This window comes from Balaenoptera borealis, assembly GCF_965194805.1.
Source record: "Balaenoptera borealis genome assembly, chromosome: 2".
Taxonomy (NCBI): domain Eukaryota; kingdom Metazoa; phylum Chordata; class Mammalia; order Artiodactyla; family Balaenopteridae; genus Balaenoptera; species Balaenoptera borealis.
Window position 1 is genome coordinate 90475937 of NC_138867.1, and position 13850 is coordinate 90489786.

Below are 13850 nucleotides of genomic sequence, written 5' to 3' on the forward strand. Positions count from 1 at the left end.
ACTATTCCAAAACATGGGAAGGGAAAAGAGTGCAGTTTTGTTAGATATCTGAGGAGAATCATTGCTCAATTTGAAATCTGTGATGGTATTAAGATTTCTTTTTTCCTGATTTCAGTTTCTTTCCTGCCTGGTGAGCCCAATTTTACCTTCTTATTTTCAATTTCTGTCAGCAAAGGAAAATAATATTTTTCTTGATTGGTATTAAAAAATCGGTGATAATACCTGATAAAGCTTTTCACAATGATATATAACTGTATAGCTAGTACTAATTTTATAGTCAATTCTTACAGTTTAATTAGAAACCTGGAACACACTAATTTCTTAGTATTTTAGTGCATAGCATATCATTTCTATAAATAAGAGGAATGGAGTCCTATCTTAAATCTGTTGTTAGTAAAGGATTATGTTTGCATGTTATTTTGTAGTTTAAATTTAATTGCCTATATCCAGCAAGTCCCTTAATTAATGACCCTATATTTTAGGCTGTCATTCTTCTAGATTCACTACATTAGGAAAAACAAGTTCTGGCCTTCAAATAAGAATGGTAAATGTCAAAAAACATTTGATGATTATGTAGCTTCATATATTTTTTCTTTTATATTTGAAGAGAGTTTAATAGACATGTAATTCTTGTTTTAATGTTACTAAATTCAATATTTAAGTTATGGTGTTCTAAATATTAGTGTCTTATAGTCATTGGGTAAGTACTATTCATAAGTATAAGAATCATTCCTTATATTTGTACGTTTTGTGTTATCTTGATTTAAGGAGTCATAAAAATGTTAGAGAATGTAGAATCCATTGGTGTCATCTTGTCTAATCTATCATTTTATATATAACAGTGTCTCTGAAGCCCTAGATAATTAGTGGCTCATGTAGCTAGCTAGTGACTTATACGACTCTAATTTTCTATAGCTTTAAAATAAAGTCCTGCTTCCTTTTCACTCTTCATTTCCTGATATATTTTATGATCTTTATTTGACATTTTTCTGTATTTGTATTTGTATTTTTTGTATATCTCTTATTGTTTTTGCAAAACAACTTTATGCTCTTTATTTACTGTTCTTGAAATTGTTTTTAATCCTCTTAATTTTTACTTTTTTCTTTTGTGTCAGCTCTGCTGCATGTTTTCAAAATAAAGTGGAAAATGTTAAAATTTTGTTATTTAACTATTATATAAATTTCTACATTGTCATGCATTATTCCTACACTATCCTAAAGTAAACAGAATAAGAGTTTTTGTGTTGATGGCTATCAGGCACCATCCTCAAGTAGACATTAAGTATAGGTATGCACACTGTCTTTAAGTAGATACTTACTGAACTCTCATACCTGTGAACTTCCACCCATAACTGTGATAATTTATCTTCGGTTATTAGCTAATGCTGGCCTAAATACAATGAGATTTTTTAGACTTATGATAAATCTATAAATATACTTTTAAGCATTTAAACATTTATCATCAGTCTGCTTAGTCAGATGTTACTATACCCACTCACACACACACACACATATTCAGATCCACCTCTACTAGCTTATGTGATGATTCTGTACCTGAATTGATTAAAGGAGGGTTCTGTATTCTTATGGAGTCACTATTTATCCTCCTTTCATAGGGTGTTCTGACTTCTTTGGTTCTTACTCTCTGATATTATTTTATGATGTTTCCAGTGAATCCTTATCACCGTAAGATACATAGTGACTCATAAGTGTTCATTTTAGGCAGGAGCCATTCCCTTTTACCCAGAAAGTCAGATTCTGGTAAAAGATCCAGGCCTAGTTTGTCTTCTTCTGCTAAACTTTTGCCCCCCACGTTGCTGTCGCTAGCCATCTGCTCCCTCTGTCAATTAGTGTGTCATATTAATTCTGTGTTGTATATGGCAGATTCATTCTTTACTGTATTTTCACTTCCCTTAAGCATCCTCATACAGCTCTCATCTTTTCAAAAATGTTTTACTATGCCCCCTGGAATCTTATTCTGGTAAGCAAACTTCCTTTTCAAGAGAGGATTCATCCTCTCATATCCAGTATAACTCAGTGTTGAGAAGTGTTCCTTAATACTGCCTTTTGTATTCCTTCACTTGATGTGAAAGCCTCTGTGTTATCAAGGCTTGTGGGGTTTGGTTGTACTACATTTACTCCTTCTCATTGCTGAATTCTTTCATGTTTTGGGTCATTCCTCTTCATTTATCAAAGAATGCGTTCTCTGGTTCATTGTCTGTTTCTCTACCCATAGCTATTTGGGATGACTTTAGCATTCATGTGGAAGATCCATCCAAAATCTTAGTTTATATGTTCATCAATCAAAAAATAGTATTGACCGAGGGATGGTAGCTAGTAAGCAAGTTTAGGTCAAGAGAATTTCTCTTAAAGATGGAAGAGAGCTCCTTGGCCCTTGTTCCTCTTGAGTTTCTGGCGTCAGCTCTTGACTGCTTACTTTCCTGTTTTATAAGAAACACAAAACCTTATTTGGTTAGGTTAGTTTTAGACACTTTTTTGCCACATATAGTTTAATGCAATTCTGACTGAAGGAATAAGTAAAATTTTAGTGAAAATAGAAAAATGTGACTTGGAATAGTACTACTATTTTCACTGTTATTATTTATTTGTTTGTATGTTTTAGAAGGTGCTTGCTTCCACAGGAGCTTGTGTGGCATTAAGATTATTAAGGTAGAAGAATTTTAATGCCTCAATAGATGTTACTGATTCTAATATTAACAAATCTGGTTATCACATTTTGCTTTTATAAATATCTATATTTTGAAGGCATGGTATTCTCCCTCCCCCCCAGCTCTCTAGTTTCTGGTTGAATTTTTAGGAAGACTTAATTGCCTCTGCAGATTGACAGAGTGTCGCAAGATGTTTTAAAGTATTTCAGTGTTTGGTGATATGATAACAGTATTTATAAAAGTAGTTAATTTGGTGAGTTCTTGAGATTTATTGTAGGACATCTTTTTCATAAGGACAAAAACAAAGATTTCAGGATTTTAAGGGAAAATTTTACATATGTTAAGAGAAAACAAGGTAATTGTACATACTTCAGATTGTCCTGGCTAGTTTTATAATTTTAGGTTATTGCTTTATATGCTCAATTTCTAATTAATTTCTGAAAAATGATTTATTCTAGCTATCAATGATGTAATTTTTATATGGCATCTGCCTTGAAAGTATACATCTATTAAAACTGTTTTTGCTTGTTTCTTAAGAGGATGAGAGAGAGTGGAAGTGGTAGAAAGTATGGTCAAAATTATAAAATAAACCAAAAGGATGAATGATAGGTGAATACTTTAGACTCTGTATCTAGTCATTTAGCCAAATAATCCCTGGGGTCTTTATAGTTTACTTTTTGTTATGCTTTTCTATGTATTTAAAAAATATTATATAAACTTTATTTTGATTAAGAAACATACCTAGAGACATCTGAGAACATTCGATATGTGTTGAAAATTCATCCCAAAATATAGACTCTAGTAGCCCTAAGGGAACTGGTGAAAGAGGAATGGCATGAAATATTTTTTAGCTTTTTTACTCAATCACAGCAGGTAAAGTATTTCTAAATTTCTAATATTATAGGGGTGTATATCCTGCAATAATCAGTAAAAATTGCTGTCTCTTGTTTTGTTTGTGGTAGCAAGAAAGCATTGGCTACTTTAAAGCTTCTCTTTGCCCCCCCCACCCAAAATAATCTTGAATTAACAAAGCACACAAAAGTAGATTGCAGAATGTATTATTGCTAATTCACTCTAAGTGATTATGGAACCAAGGGCAAATACTTCATTAGATAAAGCTAAATCTTGTAAGTGAATTCCTGTCATAACTATATGTTTCCAGGTATAATCTAGACACCATTCGAGCTACTGTTTACTAGAATTCCAGAAATCCTCGGTTGCATGGTTTATCTATTGCATTATTTCACCCAATGAAAGGTTAGCTTTTCCTTTGTATTTAAGTTAACAGAAATAAGGTACACGAGCATCTTATGGAATTGAGCTTGAGAAATGACGACTCTTACGGCTTGCTGATGATGGGCTCTCTGTGAATGAAGGGAACAGCAATAAAGTAAGAAGACCTGTTGATGAAAAAATTGTTCCAGAATATGGCCTTGTTTCAAGGTTAAGAATACTTTAAGCCCAGTAGTAAACCATGTATTTTTTTTTAAGAATGGTTATAAAAAGTGGTAGGCAAAATACTGCTTATTTTAAAATTATAGGTCTCTACTTAATCACAAATCTGTACCATTATTCATCTTTGAAATAAGCACAGAATACTTACTGCAAACATAAAAGTTTTGAACTCCACAGTTGGCTGATAGTTCATGTAAACTTTACCATCTAACTTAGATTTTGGTCAAGTGTTAGTTTATATTTTATAAATTATTATAGATTTTTCTATCTAAGGCAAAAAAAAAGCAAGTATGATTTTGGGGGGGGGGGTGTTAAGTGAGCAGGAACGAGTGATTTACTGGCTCTATGAGTGAGTGAGAGGGAGAGACATAGGTGGAGTGGAGGGTGGCTACCATAGGTGACTGAAGTCATACTGGCTCCGCTCACGAAGTGCCCAGAGCAGGAGGAGCAGGCAGATGGGAGCGAGTGATTGGAGTTTGGGACGTTTAAAATTTGAGGTGTCCTGAACTTTCTTGTAGAGATGATTAGCAGGCAGTTTGGGATGTCCTTCTGAAGCTGGAGATTAAGACTTGGGAGTGTCCAGTGTAATTAAAGAGGGAGTGAGAGAAAAAGAAGAAAGTAGGGTAATTTGAAAGATACAAGAACAAAGGAGTAAACAGTGCAGTGGACGGATAGATAAGGCTGAAAAGCTTTCTGTGATTTTGGCAACTTAAGAGGTCCTTAGTGAGCTCAATGAGAATTGTTTCTGTGGAGGGGGGAGGAAGGAGTTTCGGTTGCAATAGACCTAGGAGTGAAGGGGGTGAAGAAGTGAGGTTTCAGTTGAGGAAACAGTTTCAGAATATTTAAGAATAAGATGTATTTGAGATTAAGTCCAGAATGAGGGACTTTAGACATGTTACCTCACCTCTCTGAGACTGAGTTTCCTAAAAAACAGCTGGCGATTTGAGTCTGAACACAGGAGGCGAGGCTGTCTTGGTTATCGTAGAATCAGTGAACACCCCACAGGAGCAGGAGTTTTTTTCTGTTTGTTTTTTCACTGATAGCTCCCTAGAGCCTGCATTACCATCTGGAACATTGTAGTTGTTCAACAAACATTTGTTAAAAAATGAGAGTGATCACACAGGAAGATGGTACAGTATGAGGAAAAGGCTAAGACCAGAAGCTTGGGGAACTAGGTGGGTAGAGCAAGTAAGGCTCACAGTGGAGACTAAGGAGGGACAAGAGAGAGGAAAGAGGAGAGTCACACAAAGAAGCATTTCAGGAAAGGAGCCATCAGTAAGACACAAATGCTGAGAAGGCTTGCGTTAGTTTTCTATGCTGTGTTACCAATCACCACAAACTTAATGGCTTCAAACAGGACCTGTTTATTAGTTTACAGTTCTGTGGGTCCAGTTCTGTGTTGTCCAGGCCTGACCCAACTCTTTGCTCAGGGTCTCATGATGTTAAAGTCAGCGTGTTGGCTGGCTGCATTCTCATCTGAAGCGTGGGGGTCCTCTTCAAGCTCATGTGGTTGGGGCAAAATTCAGTTCCTTGCACTTGAGGACTGAGGTCCTCGTTTGCTTGCTGGCTGACAACTGGACGCTACTTTTAGCTCGCAGAGACCACCAGAATACCTTGCTATGTAGTCCCCTCCGGCAATGGAGAATCTTCCTCACACTGAATTTCTCTTAAGCTTTAAGTCTCTGCCTTCAGGAAGAGGCCAGTCTCTTTTAAGGGCTCACCTGATTGGGTCAGGCATACTCAGAATATTCTCCCTTTCTTACAGTCAGCTGTGCCACGTAACATAACCTAATCATGGGCGTGAAATCCACCATATCACCATCCTAGTGATCATGCAGGATGTGCATACGAAGGGGTGGGAATTTTAGAGGCCATCTGAGAAATCTGCCTTCCACAGAGCTCAAGCAAAATGAAAACTGAATAGAGACTAGGAGATTTGGCAATACCTTCTTCCAGGATGGTAGTAAAAACCTGGACATACTTCCCACATTTAAGGCATGCAGGTATAGTTTTACACTTAGAAACGAGTAGAAAAACACCCAATTTCTCCATAGGTCATTCTTTCTGTGACCTCTACTCTGAAACTAGAAGTAGGAGAAAAAATAATCTATTTGGATTTCACAGATGAATGTAACTAAGTTCACATAATAAAGGTCAGAAAGAATCTTAGAATTTTCTACTCTTATTTGGAAGCAGTTCTAATGAACTTATTTTCATGATTTCTCAGTGTACTGTAGATTAGAAAGAGCAAATGGTAAATAGCGAGTGCAGGCGTGGGGTGGTGGAGGAGAGGGGGAGGAGTGGAATCAAGAATTGTCAGTAGCAATAAGTGATAACCCATATTTTAACACCAAGGGAGGAATCTGGGAAAAAAAAAAAAAAGGCACAAAATACAGATAGAAGAAATTCCAAAACAGAGTTTTATAGTTTTGACTCAGCAAGATAAGGCCAGATTATGTTCATTTTGAGCTATGTAAGAAGACAGAAATACAAATTTGATTTGTGAGGATAATCTTTTTTAAGGATATGGTCAAATGAGGCATCTCATTAGTGCCATTTAGTTTTAAAGTAAGTTATTCTTTTAAAAAGTATTAATTTCTACTCATTAAGATATGATAATTAGCTATTTGATTTTATTTTGTACATTTAAAGCCTTAAGACAATTTGTTGGTAATTTTTTGAATCTATATATAATTCTTAGAGCGCTGAAGCTGATTTAAAAAAATTCTAGATATTAATCCTTTGGTTCTATAAATTATATTGTTGCTACCCAATCAGTGTAGGGAAGAGAACAAATGATGTGATTTAGATTACGTTACAGGTTTGAGTGTAAGAATTAGTATTCTGAGTAAGAACTTCTTATTGTCCTTGCAGAAGTTATTTACCCACTCCAAACTTTGGCTTTCTAATCTATGAAGTGAGGCTAACAGGACCTGCTCTATAGTGTTATAGATGATTAAATGTACAGAAGACTGCATGGACAGGGTCCATGGTGCTTGGCACATAGTTAGTGCTCAATAAATGTTAGCTACCTTCAGTGTTAGAGTCATTTTCTAAGCATGTCAATATTTTTTCCACAGAGACTTCAAGCAGTGTATTATGACTGTCTTCTTTGACATAGCCCCTAAAACTTTAGCAATAGTGATGTTTTATTCATGTATTTGAGAATACTTAAAATCATTTGGGTTCTCACTACTTTGAGATTTAATGAATTTATAGGCACTGAATGAAGCATTTCTGACATGTGGATCCAAACTTTCCTGTATTTGTATTCAAAGGCCTCTCCCCTATCTTAGTGTTTTATCTTTAGTGAAAAAAAAAAAGATAATTGTATCTGTCTGATACAGATACAATTTCGGTCATATCTAACATTTCGCCATTTCGGGTCCCAAACGGCTGTGTGTGTGTGTGTGTGTGTGTCTGTGTGTGTCTGTGTGTGTGTGTGCACGTGTGTGTGTGTGTGAGAGTGTATCTTCATATTAGCAGCATTCCTCAGTCTTATTATTTGTAATTAAGATTTACTGGTCTTTTTCTGTTTTTATTACATTCCTTGAGTAATGGTATTCAAAATAGTGCATCGTTTCTGGGTGTAAATGAACAACAGTTTTATACTAAATATTATAAATTTGAATGTAGTAATTGTTTCAATGTAACATTTCTACTTTAATGTCGTTAGAGCCTTTCCTCCCCACCCCACCCTAAATTTTTGAATGAGTGACCAATGCCCAGCATTTGGTTGACTTTGTGGATGTAATCTAGGCCATGTGTTACAGTGGAAAAAGGAGTTAGCTTTGTCATCATATGTGTGTCATGAGTCAAGTCATCTTACCTACTCTGATCTCCATTTTCTCAACTGTTATGAGTGAAAATGTTGAAGTAGAAAAATCTCTAGCTTGGAAGATTCCTTCTAACACTGATTCTATATAAAACATGAAAAAAGTGTGATAGAATAAGGACTATGGACCAGTAATTTTCATACTTATTTTCAATGTTAATCTTTTTACTACATGCCCTATCTGTGTAAACTTATACTAATCAACTTATTTTTTTTCCTTAGTAGTTGGTTGCCTTTGAAATTCCTTCTTTCTTTGCTGGCACCTTATTATCGGAAACAATATTGGACCCCAAAATGTAAAAACCGCATATGCTAATTAGTATGAAAATAGATGCTAGCAAAGCAAATAAAAAAGTTAGCCACTGTTCCAGCTACTGTACTGTAAATGAATGAAAAGCCAGAGGGAGACAGTCCTGTGACCTTGCTACTGCTGAGCTGTGCGTATTGCTGTATAGTTTCTGGAGTTATCAGGGTTCCTGTTGAGAAAAACTGTCTTTGGGACTGCAGCTATACTTCTGATAGTGGATTTGGGGGCAAGGTGTTGCTGGTCAGCAACCTAACCTTGGTCAGAGATTAGGTTCTAAAACCTGGAGTGGGAAATGAACAATAAAAAATGCGTATATGCGCATTTTAATCTCACTGTATAGAATTTATGAGAATAATGCAATTTTTAACCAGTTTTCCTGATGAATAGAATTCATATAAGGGTGATTTTGGTGGGTTTTTTTTTTTGATGTTTAGAATAGCTGATGATCACTTTACAAGGTAAATATTCAGTGATTCTTTGTCAGCTGTGTATTAGTTTCCTAGGACTGCTCTCACAAATTACCACAAACTTGCTGGCTTAAAAACAACATAGATTTATTCTCTCACAGTTCTAGAGGCCAGAAGTTAAAAATCAGGGTGTCTGCAGAGTTGGTTCCTTCTGGAGATTCTGAGCGAGAACAGTTCCATGTCTCCCTCGTAGCTTCTGGTGGTTGGCTACTGGCAAACCCTGGCATTTCTTGACCTGTGGACACATCACACCAATCTCTGTTTCCCTTCTTCACATTTCCTTCTCTTCTGTGTTTTTTCCTCTTCTGTTTAAGTCTTCTTATAAGGAAGCTTGTCTTTGGATTTAGGACCCACCTGGACAATCCAGGACGATCTCATTTTGAGACCCTTAATTTACTTATATCTGCAGAAATGCTTTTTCCAAGAAAGGTCACATTTACAGGTGCTGGGTGGACATATCTTTTGGGGGAGGGTGTCACATCCAACCCATTACAGCTGTGTATTATTCTCTTTAATTATCAAGAAAGTTTTCAAAAGTTGAAGCTTTGGTTGTAGGTGAGACCCTTAACTTTGAGAGAAGCCTAGTTCTTTTGGCCTTTCATTCAAATATCTTTTGAGTACCTATTCTGTGAGCCCCAGAAATATTACATAAATTAGCCCAAGGTTATGTGGGTCAGCAGCTGTAATTAAATCCAACTTTTTAAAAAATAATTAATTAATTAATTTATTTATTTATTTATTTTTGGCTGTATTGGGTCTTCGTTTCTGTGCGAGGGCTTTCTCTAGTTGCGGCAAGCGGGGGCCATTCTTCATTGCGGTGCGCGGGCCTCTCACTGTCGCGGTCTCTCTTGTTGCGGAGCACAGGCTTCAGACGTGCAGGCTCAGTAGTTGTGGCTCACGGGCCTAGTTGCTTCGCGGCATGTGGGATCTTCCCAGACCAGGGCTCGAACCCGTGTCCCCTGCATTGGCAGGCAGATTCTCAACCACTGCGCCGCCAGGGAAGCCCTAAATCCAGCTTTGATACCAAATTTTTGCTTTCAATCACTCTGCTATTTTGTCTGCCTGGAGTAGTTTTTGCCAGCCCCTGGCCTCATACTTCCCAAGTACTCCTTTCCAAACCCCTCAAAAAGGAATGTTGTTTAAATTTTGGTCAGTAAGTGTCTACGAAATTGCTACGAGGATACAATAAGCACAGGACTTTCTGGTCTCATAATACAGATAGAGACACTTGATTCTAGTCCTGGTTTTGACTTTAACTCAGACTTGAACCAAAAACATCTTTGAACTTCTGGTGAAACAAGATTATTTTTATAGTATCTTCCAGTTCTGAAATGTTGTAACTATTTTTTAAAAGACTTTTCTCTAATTTTGCCTGTGGACATTTGGAAATAGAATGCCTTTGCATATTATAATGTGTAACACAGAACTTTTCCTGTGTTTTGAAGATGGCAGCAGCAGCATATTTAGAGAGGGTTAACTAGTTATTGAGTGCTAGGAGCTTTGCTTAGTCCTTTCCATGCCACATTCAATCCTTACAGCAACCCTATTAGGCAGAACTATTATTATTCTTAATAGGCAGTACTATTATTATTCTCAATTTATAGAGAAGGAAATTGATGTACAGTTAGGCAACTTGATATGGATTGCAAGTAGGAGAGCTAGGATTCGAACACCCCCAGTCTGACTGTAGAATCTGTCCTCTTAACAACTGCTTATATAGCCTTTGTTGTATAGTTTCTGTAATTTAAGTGACATAATAAGGGTTGGAAAATTATGGCCCATGGGCCACATCTGGCCTGCTGTCTATATTTGGGTGGCTTATGAGCTAAGAATTATTTTTACATTTTTAAATGGTTGAAAAAAATCAAAAGAAGGACTACTTTGTGATATGTAAAATTTATATGAAATTCAGATTTCAGTGTCCATAATAAAGTTTTATTGGAACACAGGCTTCAGCCTAGTTGGGTAGGGGTGACAGACACCTTGTGGCCCAGGAGCCTAAAATATTTCCTGTCCAGCCCTTTACAGAAAAAAATGTGCCAGTCAATATAATATTGCTGGTAATTTGTTATTTTTATCTTTTTATTGCTTTTATGGCAAAAACATTAAGCACTTCTTTTTAGGTAATATAGTTTCTTTTTCAAAAAGGCAGATTTTAAATATAGTTTTAGATTTTTAAAAATTTATTTTTAATATTACATGCCAAAATAAACATTTGTCAGTAGTCAAGGAATGGTAATGAATGTTTAGGAAATTGTATAATTGAGAATTGTACATGAAAATACATTTGTAGGCCTATTAGTAATAGTTTGTAAATTTTCATAGACTATCATAGCAACTTCATAATGCAATGTCTAAAAGTATATTGAATATTTTCTCTATGTTTGAGGTAATTCTATGTAGTAGAATATCCCTTTTTTATCTTGATGACTTATATTTAATTATTTATATTTGAGAAGATTCACATTCTTCGTTGGTATACTTATTTACCCTTGGTATGAAGAAAGTGAAAATATTGTTTAAGTCTCAAGTGAAAATGTATTATTATTTGGTAAATGTAGTAACTGTACTTGAATAGTCCAGTTAGCTAATCACGAATAGCCATCCCACACAGATTTCTCATTTAAATCTGTACCAAATGTCTTATTTAAGAGAACTGCATGTTGCATTTCTGGTGAAATTACATTCTTATATTTATCTGTCAGATGAATTTTAGTAAACTGGTACATGCCTGTTGAAGGGAGAAGTATGAAATTGTATCAGTAATAGGTCTCATCCAGACTAGCCACATGAGATTTAATCCATGTACTTGTACATTTTTTTCTCTCCTGGTTTATATAAGTATCGTTAATGTAAAAGCAAAACTGATTAAGAAAACATTGTCTTTACACTCTTATGCATTCTGGTTAGTATTAGGCCAAATGATTAACATTGTATCTGTGCAACCTACTTTGTTTCATTTTTCTCTCTTCAACATGCATTTCAAAATAATGAGTTCTTTTTAATTTTTTACACCTAATATTATCTAAGTAACAATGCTTTTTGTTAAAGTTATAAGAATTTAAGGATAAACTCTATAACCAAAGTTATTTCTAGCAGATTTGAATCTTTAAAAATACAGTTTTATTTAAACTTAGTTTTTCAAGAATCTTTACCAGTCAGATGATTTAGTGTGCTTGAGTACTTTGCTGGTTGAATTGCTTTGCTAAGTATCCATTGGCTGGTATAGTTTCTGTTATACATTTTACTCGTTCACTCTTGTGTAAAAGCTTTAAAATAATGAAAAGTTTGTATAACGTGCCAGCCAGTATCTTATTTATGTATCTGGATTTTTCTTTAAAATCTTTTCCAGTAGTATGGTATTTTTGTAATTCAAATAAATGGACTTCTGAATAATAATTTTTACAAGTAAACATGAGTAAATGGTAGACCAAATATCTATATACATTAAATTGTAGAGACCCAGTTAAAATACCTTGTTCTGATACAGAGATTATTACTTTATGTAGTATCTTTGGAACTTTCTATCTCAGCAGACATTTAGAAAATATTATTGCAATGAAAGATTTTAGAGCCAATTTCTCATGTTAACCTTTGCAAAATAATCATTATAATTTATCTTTATAATAACATAGTTATTAGCTTATATCAGTGCATTAGGTACTGTAATGTAAGTTTAATTGAAGCCCAAGGTGGAATAACTTATTTTAAGCCAGAAAAGTAAATATGAATTTTCTTAAGTCAGAAAAAGAACTTTGGTATACTGAATTTCATATTAGGAATTTGGACAAGTTAGGGATAAGAAAAAAACTTAAAACATCTACTTGAATTAAAACTTCCCATCCAAAGAGAGATGGGAAGTTGAAGATGACCAAGGAAAAGAATTTAAAAGAGTTACAGATAACTAGAGCTAGGTTTAGTGTAGCGTCAGCCCTTGATTATCCACTTTCTAAGTTTTTTATGGAATCATTTCTCTTTGTCACATAGCTAAATATCATGGTGCTAAACGGAGATAACCCTATAAGACTCCATAGAAATACATCAGTGAACCTGAGAATATGTGTATGTTTATTTCTGGACCACCTTTAAATGCTGTTAAAGACATTACCCATGCTTCTATCTTGTTTCAGTCATTTACTAACTGTGCTTCAGTGTCCTCATCTGTAAAAAAGAGAAAATAATAGTACTTGTCTGATAAAGTTGTTTGTGAGGATTATGTGAGTTAATATATGTAAGGCCGTTTACAAAAGTTTGTTATATATTAGCTTCGATTATATTTACCTTAATCACCACCATCATTATTATTATTCCATTAATGAGTATATTTTAACTTATCTTGATTTGTTTATAATTCTTGTTTCAAAGACTTTGAATTTAAAAAATATATCCGTATAAAACAGTTAAACATTTATCCTGCCTTTCCTATATGAACTGTATTAGCAGATAATTGCTGATTAACCAAATAATTGATGAGGGAAAACATCTTTTTATAGAAATAGTCCAACTAATAAATGGGAAACACATGATAGAATTTGAAGGAATACCACCATTTTACAATACCCCATGAATTAGTGGATGTAGACATTGATCATCAGTAGCTGCTAACATCACAAAAAGAGAGAACCAGATGTTGTCTCCTGATATTTGCCACCATGATCTCACTAAAGGTATTGAATCCAAGTGTGATCTAGCCTCTGATCCTAGCTGCCAGTTTGTAGAAAAGTGGACAGAGGACATGTTGGACTGCCCCATGAGTATGAAATCATCAAATTCATGCTGTGGAAAACTCTGAGTCAAATGGCTGGGTCTTTTTTTTTTTTTTTAACATCTTTATTGGAGTATAATTGCTTTACATTGTTGTGTTAGTTGCTGCTGTATAACAAAGTGAATCAGCTATACGTATACATATATCCCCATATCCCCTCCCTCTTGCGTCTCTCTCCCACCCTCCCTATCCCACCCCTCTAGCTGGTCACAAAGCACCGAGCTGATCTCCCTGTGCTATGCAGCTGCTTCCCACTAGCTATCTATTTTACATTTAGTAGGGTATGTAAGTCCATGCTACTCTCTCACTTCGTCTCAGTTTACCCTTCCCCCTCCCCGTGTCCTCAAGTCCA

General features: G+C 35.2%; 1 protein-coding gene and 1 long non-coding RNA gene across 8 annotated transcripts in view; both read left to right on the plus strand.

Annotated features, from left to right (window-relative positions):
• FER (FER tyrosine kinase) overlaps positions 1-13850 on the plus strand; it is a 457469-nt gene that overhangs the window by 186320 nt on the left and 257299 nt on the right. The gene's annotated exons all lie outside the window — the stretch shown is intronic.
• The window catches only part of LOC309622615, a 463955-nt gene that overhangs the window by 163334 nt on the left and 286771 nt on the right, over positions 1-13850 (plus strand). The gene's annotated exons all lie outside the window — the stretch shown is intronic.